Consider the following 12,085-nt stretch of genomic DNA (forward strand, 5'->3'; position numbering starts at 1 on the left):
GGCCTAAGACCCAATTCACTCGATCTCTCCACAATCCCTCAGAAGCTGATCCCAGAGAACAGTATAAAAATCATCGCTATAACCAAACACCTCTGCTTTTGAAGCTACACACATCCAGAACAACACATCCTAACAAATGGATTCTCTTTTTTCCCCTTGTGGGTAATACGCTACCAGGTTTCCATATCCCTCTGGCTCGTACATGGAAGAGTCCATGGAGTATATCTGCTCATTCATAAATACTTACCAAGTGCCCGTTATGTGCCAGGCACTGTTCTAGGAGCAGGAATACAGTGATGAGTCACATGGACATGATCCCTGCCTGCAGAGAAATACACTGTGTAATGAGGTGTTAGTGAAACGGTAAGATGGTTGTGAAAACATCAGTATCTTAATTCCCATCTTCCTTCTCCTTTGCTTTCTTCTCTGAGTTTCCTTTCTAACCTCTAACTCAGAAATTCAGTGCACTCATGGGATCTTCATTTCTCACTAAATCATATCAACACTTTGGGTGAATTCTTGAACAAAGACGTTGGCATTGGAATGGGAGATGGACCATGCCCCAGCTCATCAGAAAAAGCCTGACATGACATGGCTCACAAAACGCCTGGGCTGCATGAACAACTACATAGTTTCTGATGGAGTGAACTTCTGGTCTGCTCTCTTCTCTCTTTAGAACACTTCCAGGGACAGGGACCAGTGCTAGGAGCCATTTTGATAAGACAATTGGCCAACAGGAAGGCAGCCCACAGAGATAAAGCGGGACCAGGGGAGGTCCAGAGGCCATGTAAACAAAGAGTGCTTTGGGAAGTGGGGATATTTAGCCTGAAGAAGACAAAATGTCTTTACCCTGTGGGTGACTGAAGTGGGGGGAGGGGTGTTTGAAAGGGATGGGCAACCATTTACTAGAGCTCTTGTGTTAAAGAAGGAACAGCTTGATCTGTATGTTCTACAAGGCAGAGCCAGAATCAATGCGTGCATATAAAAGGGAAGATTACTTGGGATCAATGTAAGAAAAACTTTCCTCATTATTGCAATCTTCCAAGCATGGACTGGGCTGCTTCAAAAAGAGTGAATGCCCTGTAACTGGAAACTTTCCAGTGAGGACGAAATAACCATCAATTAGGGTAATGTAATGAAGATTCCGGTGACTGTTTCAACAAGCATCTTTTGCACCCGTCATGAGAGACACACAGAAGAAGGAAAAATGCTTTCTCCATCAAAGAACTCACATTTAAGGAGACCTCCATGTAAATAAACCAATAAAAACAATTTGGTATAACATGAGCAATCAAAGGAATGTGTGCCAAATTCTAACAAGTAGAGAGAGAGAAATCAATGCTGTGGTAGGAGTGGAAAGAGACTGAAATAGAACCAGAGAAGATTTTAGGGAGAAAGTGATGCTTGAGCACAGTAGGGGGATAAGTAGTTTTGTTTGTTTACTTGTGTGGCTCCTGCTGTTCAGTAAGTGGTGGTCCGTAAGGAGGACGTTCTAGATAAAGGGCAGGGAGTTGTGCATAGGGTAGGAACAGCATGGCTTATCAGGGATCCAAATGGTTTGAAATGTCTAGAGCATGAGGTGGGGGTGCGGGGGGGAGCAGGGAAAGAAGATGAGAAGTGGCATGAGACCAGAAGAGATGGGAGGCCTTTGATCTTGAACAGAAGGGATTCTCTCACAGAGATGAGAGGAAATGCTTAGGGATATGGACAGAGTACGGACTGGTCAGTAAGATAGATATGGCTAGTGACAACATGTTTTTCAGTGAAGAAAGAGATAAATGGCACAGAGTATGGGGAATGAAGGTTGTGTGGGTATTTTATGGAGACTGTCATAAAAGGTTAGTATAACTGAGGGCAGTGTGAAAGAAAGATCAAATAATTGGTTGATGGTATTGAAGACCCAAAATGGGAATGAAACTTGTAGCTTTGGTCTACGCAAGCCTGGGATTTTCTTCAGCAGCACTTAGCTGTGCAGAAGGTCAGAGGAGATGGCTTCTAAGATCTTTTCTAAATTTAAGCTTCTCAAATTTCATGCTTTGCCATCATTTCTTCTTGAATATATGGGGTATTTCTTTGTTTATTTTGTTAACAGCTTTTTTTTTTTTTTTTTGGTATATACCATACAATCTGCCAAATAAGATGATATAATCTAATGTTTTTTTAAGTATATTCACAGATATTATTTTAACCATACCACAATCAATTTTAGAATATTCCATCATCCCCAAAAGAATTCTGTACCCATTAGCAGTTACCCCCAACTTTACCCCTGGCAACTAGTAATATATTTTCTGTACCTATAGATTGTATCTATTTTGGACATTTTATATAAATGAAATGATACAATATATGGTCTTTTGTGGCTAGCATCTTTCACTGAACATAACATTTTCAAATTTCATACATGTTGTAGCATGCATTAATAATCGATTCCTTTTTATGGCTGAATAATCTTCTATTGTATGGATATACCACATGTGTTTATCCATTCATCAGTTGATGGGCATTATGTTGCTTCCACTTTGGGGCTATTCTGAGTAATATTGCTACGCAAATTAATGTACAAGTTTTGTGTGGATGCCTCTTTTTATTTCTTTTGACATCGTGAATATTTTTGACCCCCTGTTGCCTGAGCTATACTATGGGTTCATGGTGTTTTCAGTACAACCCCAACATTTCTAAGTAATATTGTGAAATTTACATCTCAACAACTCCCTAGAAGTACAGAGCAGCACTGCTCTTTGGGGTGTATCTACAGCCCTTTATTTCCTTCTCAAGGCAGGCCTTCCTGCAGGTTCCAGGGTATCAACGTATCTAAAGAGGTCCTGTGTGCTCTTACCCTCACAAATCAAGTACACACACACACACACACACACACACACACAATTTACAGTGTTTATAAACAGATTGCATATATTCTAATAGAATGTTATTGTTTTTTCATCTGATTAAGGGAAAATCTTTTACCCCCTAGCTGTGGGCTCATAGCCATTTCATCATCTTGAAATGATTCTTTTCTCCTGTCTGCTCTGCCTTATAAGGACACATGAAAGGGAAAAATTTAGGCCAAAGTTCAAGTGGGGCAGCAGTTGCCTTCATCATGGTAGAAGAGAGATACCTGGTCAAAACACTCCTAGGTAACTTTATGTAAGGAGAGGGAAGATCGTTAACTCTTCACTGACATGCATTTCTACTCAACAGTGCTGAATAAGAGAGAAATAAGAACAAGGCCCATTGGATGGTTCCGCTTAATACACGGCTGAATAAAGAGGATTTATGAAAAGGAAACAGCTCAAAACGCATTACTAGTAGAGCTTGTGGGTTGGGACTGAGCCTGTAGGCCTTCCTCTCTGGGAGGGCCTTCTTTCAAGGTCACTCATAACATCACATGGAAGTGGAGAAAACCTCATGATCCTTTGGCCTGCAAGATCCTTGGCGGTGGCCCTGCATTAACTCTTCACTGACATCCCCTCCACTTGGGGACCTCATTCAGCTCTGTTCTCAAGAGCTACTTCTTGTCTTCTCCTGTTGAGGATTTTTTAAAATTTAGTTTACCTACAACTCTAGCTCTGTTGTCCCCCCAATTTCACCCCCATTTCCATGCTTCTCTAAAAATCTAAGGAGGCCCAGGGATATATAGGAAGGAGGTAGAATTGAGATGGAGACTAATTCAGAAAATTTAAAAGGTTTCTTCTCCAGCTCCTGACTCTTGTCTGCTCCAAGTCCTTCCACCCTCCTTCCTTACTCCCAGATTATTGTTCTTCCATTTGCTTCCCATCATCCCAGGAACTTGCTCTCTGTCCTCTTCAGGGAAGGAGATGTAGGGACATTCACTCTGCTCCCATAGGGGGAGGGGCTCTCCCATCCAGGGGTGATTTATAATCTAGTTTAGAGGTCAGTATTTTATAAGAAACTCCCCAACAGCCACTATGGAATGTTCTTACAAATCGCAGAAAGATTCATGCTGACATGATCCATTTTAATAACTGTCTACCAACAGACATGGGGATATTACCAGCCTCGCTCAAAGTGGACCGCTAAAGAGAGAGCATTTAACTGAGTCAGAATGGAAGTGGACAGGTGAGGTGATGCTCATAATCACAAGGAATAATTCAAAGTATCATAAATTGTTTTTTGCCTGTGGTTACATCGAAATCTTGCAGCTAGTTCTTAGCAAAATATGTTTTTAGCAGAAAATAATACTATCAGGAAACTTTAAAAATATTTTAAAATGGAAATTGAGGGCTTCTGTTTCTAAGTAGAATGGAGTAGGAAGCAACAGAACACCACTCCCATTATATGAGTTTAAAGGGCCAGATAATTGCCCTGGCCAGTTTGGCTCAGCGGTTAGAGCATCAGCCTGAGAGCCAGAGAGTCGAGGGTTCGATTCCAGTCAAGGCCATGTACCTTGGTTGTGGTTCGGTCCCCAACCAGGCAGGCAACCAGTTGATGTGTCTCTCTCACATCGGTGTTTCTCTCTCTCTCCCTCCCACTCTATCTGAAGATAAATGGAAAAAATATCCTCGGGTGAGGATTTAAATAAAAAAGAAGAGCCAGATAATGGGGGGTAGGTGTGTTAAAAAAAACCATATATATATATATGTATATACACACACACAAACACACACAGATACACATACTTATAACAATATATTTTGACATATATAACATATATTATTAAATACATTGTATATTTATGTATTTAAATTTATATTTGTGTATATAAATATATTAAATATGTATACATTTTATATATTGACCCTCATTATTCACAAATTCCTTATTTGCTAATGTATTTAAAAAGATTAATCATTTTAGCTGAGAATTAGAATCTATAAAAATTAGATGGATCTTTTAGAACTGAAAAATGCCATATCTGAAATAAAAACTTGGCGAATGAAGTTAAGAGCAGTCAGGGCACAGCAGGAAAAGGTCAGGAAGAGAACAGTCAGACTGAAGGTCAGATGGAAGAGGTTAGAAAATGATGGAACAGACTCTAAGAGGCATGTAGGGCCCAGGAAAACAATCCAATGTCTGGGTGATCTGAATTTCAGAAAAGAGGAGAAAAAGAACAAGGAGAAAGAGTAAAGCACAGCACATCACTACTTAGCAACTGTGTGTTCATAAAGTGGAGTCAGTGTTTAGTAAACACTTGTTGGTGATGTGCAGCAAATCGGTGATCAGTAGTGACCGGCACGGCTCCTGGAGGCTGCTCAGTGGATGGCCCTCTGCCTCCTTCCCAGGACTCCCGGGAATATCAGGAGAGGGGCAAGCATTCTTGCCATAAAGTCACATTAAAAGTTCAGCTAACTCAAAATGGTATATTAAGAGAACTTTCCTTTATCCTATAACATTCAAGCATGGTAACTAAAAAAATCCTATGCTCTTGAGGAAAAAAAGTACGAACCATCAAAAACCTCTGTCATTAGAACCTCACAGCTATTCTTTTTTTTTTTTCTTTTTTTATCCTCACCCGAGGACACTTTTGCCTTTCTTTTTTTTTTTGTTTTTTTTTGTTTTGTTCAGGTAGAGTGGGAGGGAGAGAGAAAGAGAGAGAAACATCGACGTGAAAGGGACACGAGTGGCTGCCACCCGCACGACTATCCAGGGCCGGGGACAAACTGCAACAGAGGCACGTGCCCTTAGCGGGAACCGAACCCAGGTCTCTCTGGACTGCAGGCCAATGCTCTAACCGCTGAGCCAAACTGGCCAGGGCCTCACAGCTATTCTTTGGGCTCCTTAGTTTAACCAGTCTTCAATGCCAATCCTGGCCTCACTTTTGGGGTGTTTGGCTGCCATCTTTTTCATGTTCTGACTTTTGAGAAGCTACAAAGTCAAGAAATAGTACATTCCCGCCTCACTCTTCTCTGGCACACTCCTGCTGGCACCGGGAAGGAAAGTACTGTCTCCCAGTTATACCCTCCCATTTCCCTTCCACAGTCCCTGCCAGACTGCCTCTCCTGGTCAGAGTCACTTCCCATATCCACAGGGTCTTGGAGGAGCCCTGAGTCCCCTGAGCCCTTACTTCTCAGCATAACAGCCTTGCTGGGAAAAGGGGCACTTCTTAAAAGTAGAGCTGAATCTGAATGGGATGACACACTCATTTTTTTGTTTTCTACACAAAATTACTTTTTTGTTTGTCTTATTTATCTTTATTGCTGAGAGTATTACAGATGTCCCCTATTGTTCCCCCAATGCCCCCTCCACTCGGCTCCCACCCCACCCCAGGCCTTCACCAATGCATGGGCACTGCTTAGCAAACTAAGAGTTTAGAATCAGATCAGCTTGACTTCAAATTCTGACTCTGGCCCTTAACATTGGAGAGATATGAAGGAAGTTTGGCATAACCTCTCTGAATTCATTTCTATAAAGGGCCATGATATAGTCTACTTTGTAATGCTGTCACAAGGCTCAGGGATAATTTATATAAGATGCTAAAACAATTCCTGGACAAAATAGGTGCTCAATCAATGGTAACTTGCTATTCTTAGCGTAGCTTCTCTAATAGGAGGAACAGAGTATCTTGGTTTAAAACAAACAATGATGTTTGCTTCTGTGGAAGCAAACGGGTCACTTAACAATGTGGGTATCTATATGTGTACAGTAAGTATTCAGCAAATTATATTGAATGACTGGTAACAGACACAGTTTCCTGTTTATACTAGAAGAAAGATATCTTTCTTTTTCCCTAAACAGCTCATGAAAGTCATTGCCTCCAAGGGTCCACTGGGCTCTGATATTCTGTTATAAAATGTGGTGTGCAGCAAGCAATACACCCCTAGCTGCAGACCACTGAACCTAAAGCTATTAACTAGAATGTCAAGGCTCTGGTTATACCATAATAAATGGTGCTCATAACATGACCTTGATTACCAAAAGATCTGGAAGTATCTTTTGAACCATCAAAGACTAAATTGATTCAACATGATTTTCTATTCAGCACATTTGTGGTATTGAAAACCTTTGAAATTAGTAAGCTAGGAAATCTCCTTGAGAGAAGGGCCAGGGTGTTGTAGGTTCTAGTCTAATTATCCATTTACACAATGCCTAGTGAAGCCGGAGCTCCATAAGTATTTGTTGAAATAGAAATTTTGAAAAAGGCCCTGGCCAGTTTGGCTCAGCAATAGAGCTTCGGCCCGTGGACCAATGAGTTGCGGGTTTGATTCTGGTCAGGGGCATGTACCTCGGTTGCAGTTCATCCCTGGCCCTGGTCAGGGTCGTGCTGAAGGCAACCAGTCGATGTGTCCCTCTCACGTCGATTTTTCTCTCTCTCCTTTTCTCTCCCTCCCTCCCTCCCACTCTATCTGAAGATAAATAGAAAAATATCCTCAGGTGAAGATTAAAAAAAAAAAAATTTTTTTAAGGAGTGGGAATTGGTAAAGTATGTAGCATATACAATCTTCTAGTGAGGAATTTATTGCTAAACCACAATAGAACACAGAGGCATCGTAAAGGTTAGGTGCCTTAATATTACTATAGATATAGCAGAATTTCTTTATGAAGCGAAATTTCTTTAACTGGGCTGTCTAGTGGGTCATATTATTTTCTTATCCACATGCACGGTGATTTCTAAAGATGGAATAAAGTACAAAATTTGGGTTTCCTAAACACTCAGACATTCCCCCAAAATTTGCAATGTTGCCTTCACAGAATCAGCACTTTAAGAAGTTGTATGTTTTTACACAGGCTAATGACCTAATATTTCAAGCCACCGTTTTTATAGCTGCCTGCCGGACAAAAATTGAATTTTGACATCATCACTTCATTTGTCCCCAAAGCAGTTTGTATGATTTTAAAAATATATTTTTGTAATGCTGTCATTATAGTTTTATAAAAATGTTGCTGCTCGTAATAAGAAGCCTAGTTCTGATAAACTTTATAACATTAAAACAAAGAAAATAATTATTCAGCAATTCACACCAGAAAACATTAATCTCCAATTAGGAGTTTATTTAACTCAAGTTGGTCAAAGATCGGAAATATAAAGTGTTGCAAATACATCATCAATGATTAAATCTAAATTAATGGTCAGGTATAACTATACATTTGTAATCTTTTATATATTCCTCCTTCTTACATATAAGTCTATATGCATATATATAACTTTTCAGAAATATATTTTGTAAAACAAGATGAACTCGCTTATAATCCAACAAGGAGATTGCAGGTGTCATAGCAAAAAAGGACTTTAGAAGCTTTTGGCTATATGTCCACTTTTCTGTAAACTTTATTTTTCCTAGCCCTAGCTTAAAATATTGGCATATTCCATTTGGAACATACATATATTCTCTTTCTTCCATTCAGGTGGAAACAAACTGAGGTTTCTTAAATGTCCATGAGATTATGATGATTTTTGAAATACAACATGGTCAGTTCTGCAAGACTCAACCCCCAAAGATCAGCCTGGCCGATGCTAATGCTAAGTGAGGACAATTTAGGAGAAGGCAGTGAAGTAACATACGTCGAAAAGAAATGACTAGCCTTTATACTTAACACATCACTTCACTCCTTATGTCGAAGCCATGCCGACTACCTGCCCCGACAGACGCTGTTTTTACCAGCCCCTGTCCAGGCCAAGTCGCGGGTGGGCCCAGCGCCGCATCCTGCCGGCTCCACGCGCTCTCCGCCTCCGGGCTCACCCGACAGATCGCCGGGTCCCGAGTGGCCCCGGACGCACAGCCCAGGCTTTCTTTGTCTTTACAGAACATTTGCTCCGAAAGGAGAAGGGAGTTTTCCCCCAAACTGATGTTTTATTTTCCCCGTTTCTCTTTTGGCTCTAACTCTCGCATATTTGCTAACTTAAACTCACTCTGACACGCTTTGCGTGAATTTTTGTTTTGAACCAGACACACCGAATTTAACCTAGTGTTCTTGGGAAAATCATAAAATGACTGCTTTAACTGATTCTTTTTTTTTTTTTTTTATTGAATTAGGACATACATTACAACATCTGTTTCATAGTTACTATAATAAATAATGTTTCTCTGCTCAAGACAGTTATAAAAATAATTGATTTTGACATTAGCCCATCTATTTAATATGGTCTATAAAATGTTCAAAAAATTCCAAATAATACGATGGCCGGACAGAGGAGCCAATCTGCTAGATGGATGAAGACTTGGGCGCTCTGCGGGGTGGGGGGCACCCGGCAGAGACACGGTTACAAGGACTGTAGGTATCAGCTGTCCGGTCCCAGTGTTTGTTTATCCATCCAGCAGAGCTTAGGGTAAAAGTCCTGTATTTGTTTCTATGGTTATAAACGGACCCACCCTTCTGGACATTTACATTGAATCAGCCAGCCAGCCAGTTGTGCGAAAAGGGGTCTGGGAGTAATTAAAATGAGAGTTATAAATTTTTTTTGACATACCATTTTTTTTTTGTCGGATTCTAACAAAACCAACATATCTCAGACAAGACCGGCATATCTGAAAATGGTGAGAATGTACCAGCACACGTAACATGTTAGTAATGAATTCCAGCTCTTAAAGGTGTGGACCACTGTCCCTGTCCACCTCCCACCGGCTGCGTTGGCCGCTGGACGCCGGCGAGTGGGGGCGGCCTGGCCGGCTGGGGGGACCCAGCGGGCGGCGCTGTGCAGGGCCCAGGAGCCCCTGGGAAAGAGCTCTTTCTAAGGGCAGGAAGGGTCCACTGCGCGAGTCCAGCGACGGAGCTTCAGCCATCGGAGGAGATGGGATGATAAGACAGCAAAGCACTTGTCACTCAGACTTGCCTCTCATTGTCCTCTTCAGGAACTGGCCGTGAGGAGGCTGTCCAGAAGGGTGGAAGCAGGCTCCTGTGACCTTTTGGGAAGTGGGAGACGTGCCGGGCACAGAGTGGCTCTACGGCTTTGGTGGCAGTAGCAGCAAGGACATCGCAGTGGTGGCAGCACCGGCGCCTAAGGCCCAGGAGCCCCTTCGGTAGGAAGAAAGGGACAGAGAGACCTTAGCAGGCACCTCAATAGGACCCAGCCACAGTTGGGGCAGAATAATTTATTGAGCTTAGTTCTCTTCTGTGCTGGAAAGGGAGGAAGGGGAGGTTGTAGTTGGAAGAATGTGAAGAGCTGGAGCCCCACTGTCTAGTTCAGAAGGCTGCACCACACTCAGGGCTGCAAGGCGCCCGAGGCCACAGCCAAGCACCCGGTTGGATGGAACCACACAGGCTTGGGCTGTGCACACACCTGCAGGCCCTTCCCCAGAGTGTGGAACCACATGTAATTCCTAAGACTTCCCGAGACCCACAGGGCCCTCAGCAATGAGCCTGGGTAGCCCAGGCTGGCAGCATGGGAGCTATAAATATCTTTAATTTGGTTTGGGAACATTTTGTCAAATGTAGCATTTGTCACATTAGAGTTTTGTGGTGGAATCACATCCATGTCTACTGTATGTGGGGGGCAGGAGGGACTCTTCTGACTGACTGTATTTTTATCTTACTTATATCATTCTCAAAATCATTTTCAGTGTATGGATTGACACCAGTGCCCGTGCTCTGTATGTCAGATGGTCATGTGACATGAACAGAAGATGAGGTGCCGATCCCAGAACACAGAGGGCTGCCAGCAGTTTGCTTGCAGTATGTTGAGACGTATTACTGTGCCCAGGTATGTGAATCTATAGATTATATTGTCTGATTCACAAAATAGACAAAAGGATTAAAAATATACTTCAGATGAATTCTCAACTTGAAGTAGCCCTGTGATGCAAATATGTAGAAACAATAAGAGAAGGCAGAGCTGATTCTTCCCCTTCTCTCAGTTACAAAATTCAAACAATTAAAAAAAGAAAATTTTAACTATCCAGAAGTGGTTTGGAATTATTAAAAACAGTATTTGAAATTATAAATTTATATTCAATCTTGTTAAAGTTGAATAAAGTTCTTTGTACTAATATAAATTACTTAGGATATTAACTAATAATGTTTAACAATATCACTACCAGCAACTAAGGAGCTAGAATATTATTAAAAACATAAATTTTAGTGAGGGAAGATATTTTGTGCTATTATTTATTTTAGAAGTACTGTTAAAATATTGGTTATGTTCACTTTAACTTACTCTTTACAATTCCTTTTTTGTGTCTATTGTATAATGTACAGATGAGGTCATGTGAAAACATGTTTTACTAATATGGGTGGATCAATAAAGTTCAAGACCACAGGTATCGCCCTGGACCGGGAATGTACACAGAACTATTTCACAGAGGGCCCTTTAGCCATCCCCTGGAACCATGTTTAAATCTTTTCCCAAAATTACGCCTCAAATATTTAAATAAAGAAAGTGTTCTGAGACTAAGGATAAAATTTTGCAACCATTGCGCTAGACAGTCTTGTGCTTTAATGTAGGATGGGTAAAAAAAAAAATTCACCGGTTTTAGAAATGTTCTTTTTTTTTTTTTTTTTTTTATCCTCACCCGAGGACATTTTTCCATTTTTTTGTACAGATAGAGTGGGAGGGAGAGAGAGGAAGAGAGAGAGAGGGAAACATCGATGTGGAAGGGACACATCGAGTGGCTGCCACCCGCACAACCAACCAGGGCCAGGGACAAACTGCAACCGAGGTACATGCCCTTAGCGGGAACCGAACCCGGGTCTCTCCGGACCGCAGGTGGACGCTCTAACCGCTGAGCCAAACCGGCCAGGGCTAGAAATGTTCTTTTATTCATTGTTCATTCACTGAAAACTTATAAATCCTTTTGTAAAGCTTTAAGTCAATATCATTGCCAAGATTTGACCAATTCTTTCATGGAAGTTCAAGAGTGAAAGGTTCAGGGAAATACACAGGTTTATTGTCCATAAGTTTTGATGATAATACAGTTTCATGTACTGAGATATAACATATCTTATTAAACTATTTTGAACCCACCTACCTAGGTTATCTCTCAGCTGGACATACGTTTAAAGCTCAGACGAAGATTAGTTGAACCCTTAGTATTTCAATCTTATTATTTAAGATGCCGAGATGGCAAGTCATTTAGACACAAAAAGAAAATGTCATTTTAAAATCTAAATTCTTTTCACTCTTCTGTATGCTTGAAATGTTTATAATACAATGTTGAAAATCTGGCTTTTTTTTTTTGCTTAAATGTAAAAA

Source organism: Molossus molossus, unplaced genomic scaffold (assembly GCF_014108415.1).
Source record: "Molossus molossus isolate mMolMol1 unplaced genomic scaffold, mMolMol1.p scaffold_m16_p_1, whole genome shotgun sequence".
Classification (NCBI taxonomy): domain Eukaryota; kingdom Metazoa; phylum Chordata; class Mammalia; order Chiroptera; family Molossidae; genus Molossus; species Molossus molossus.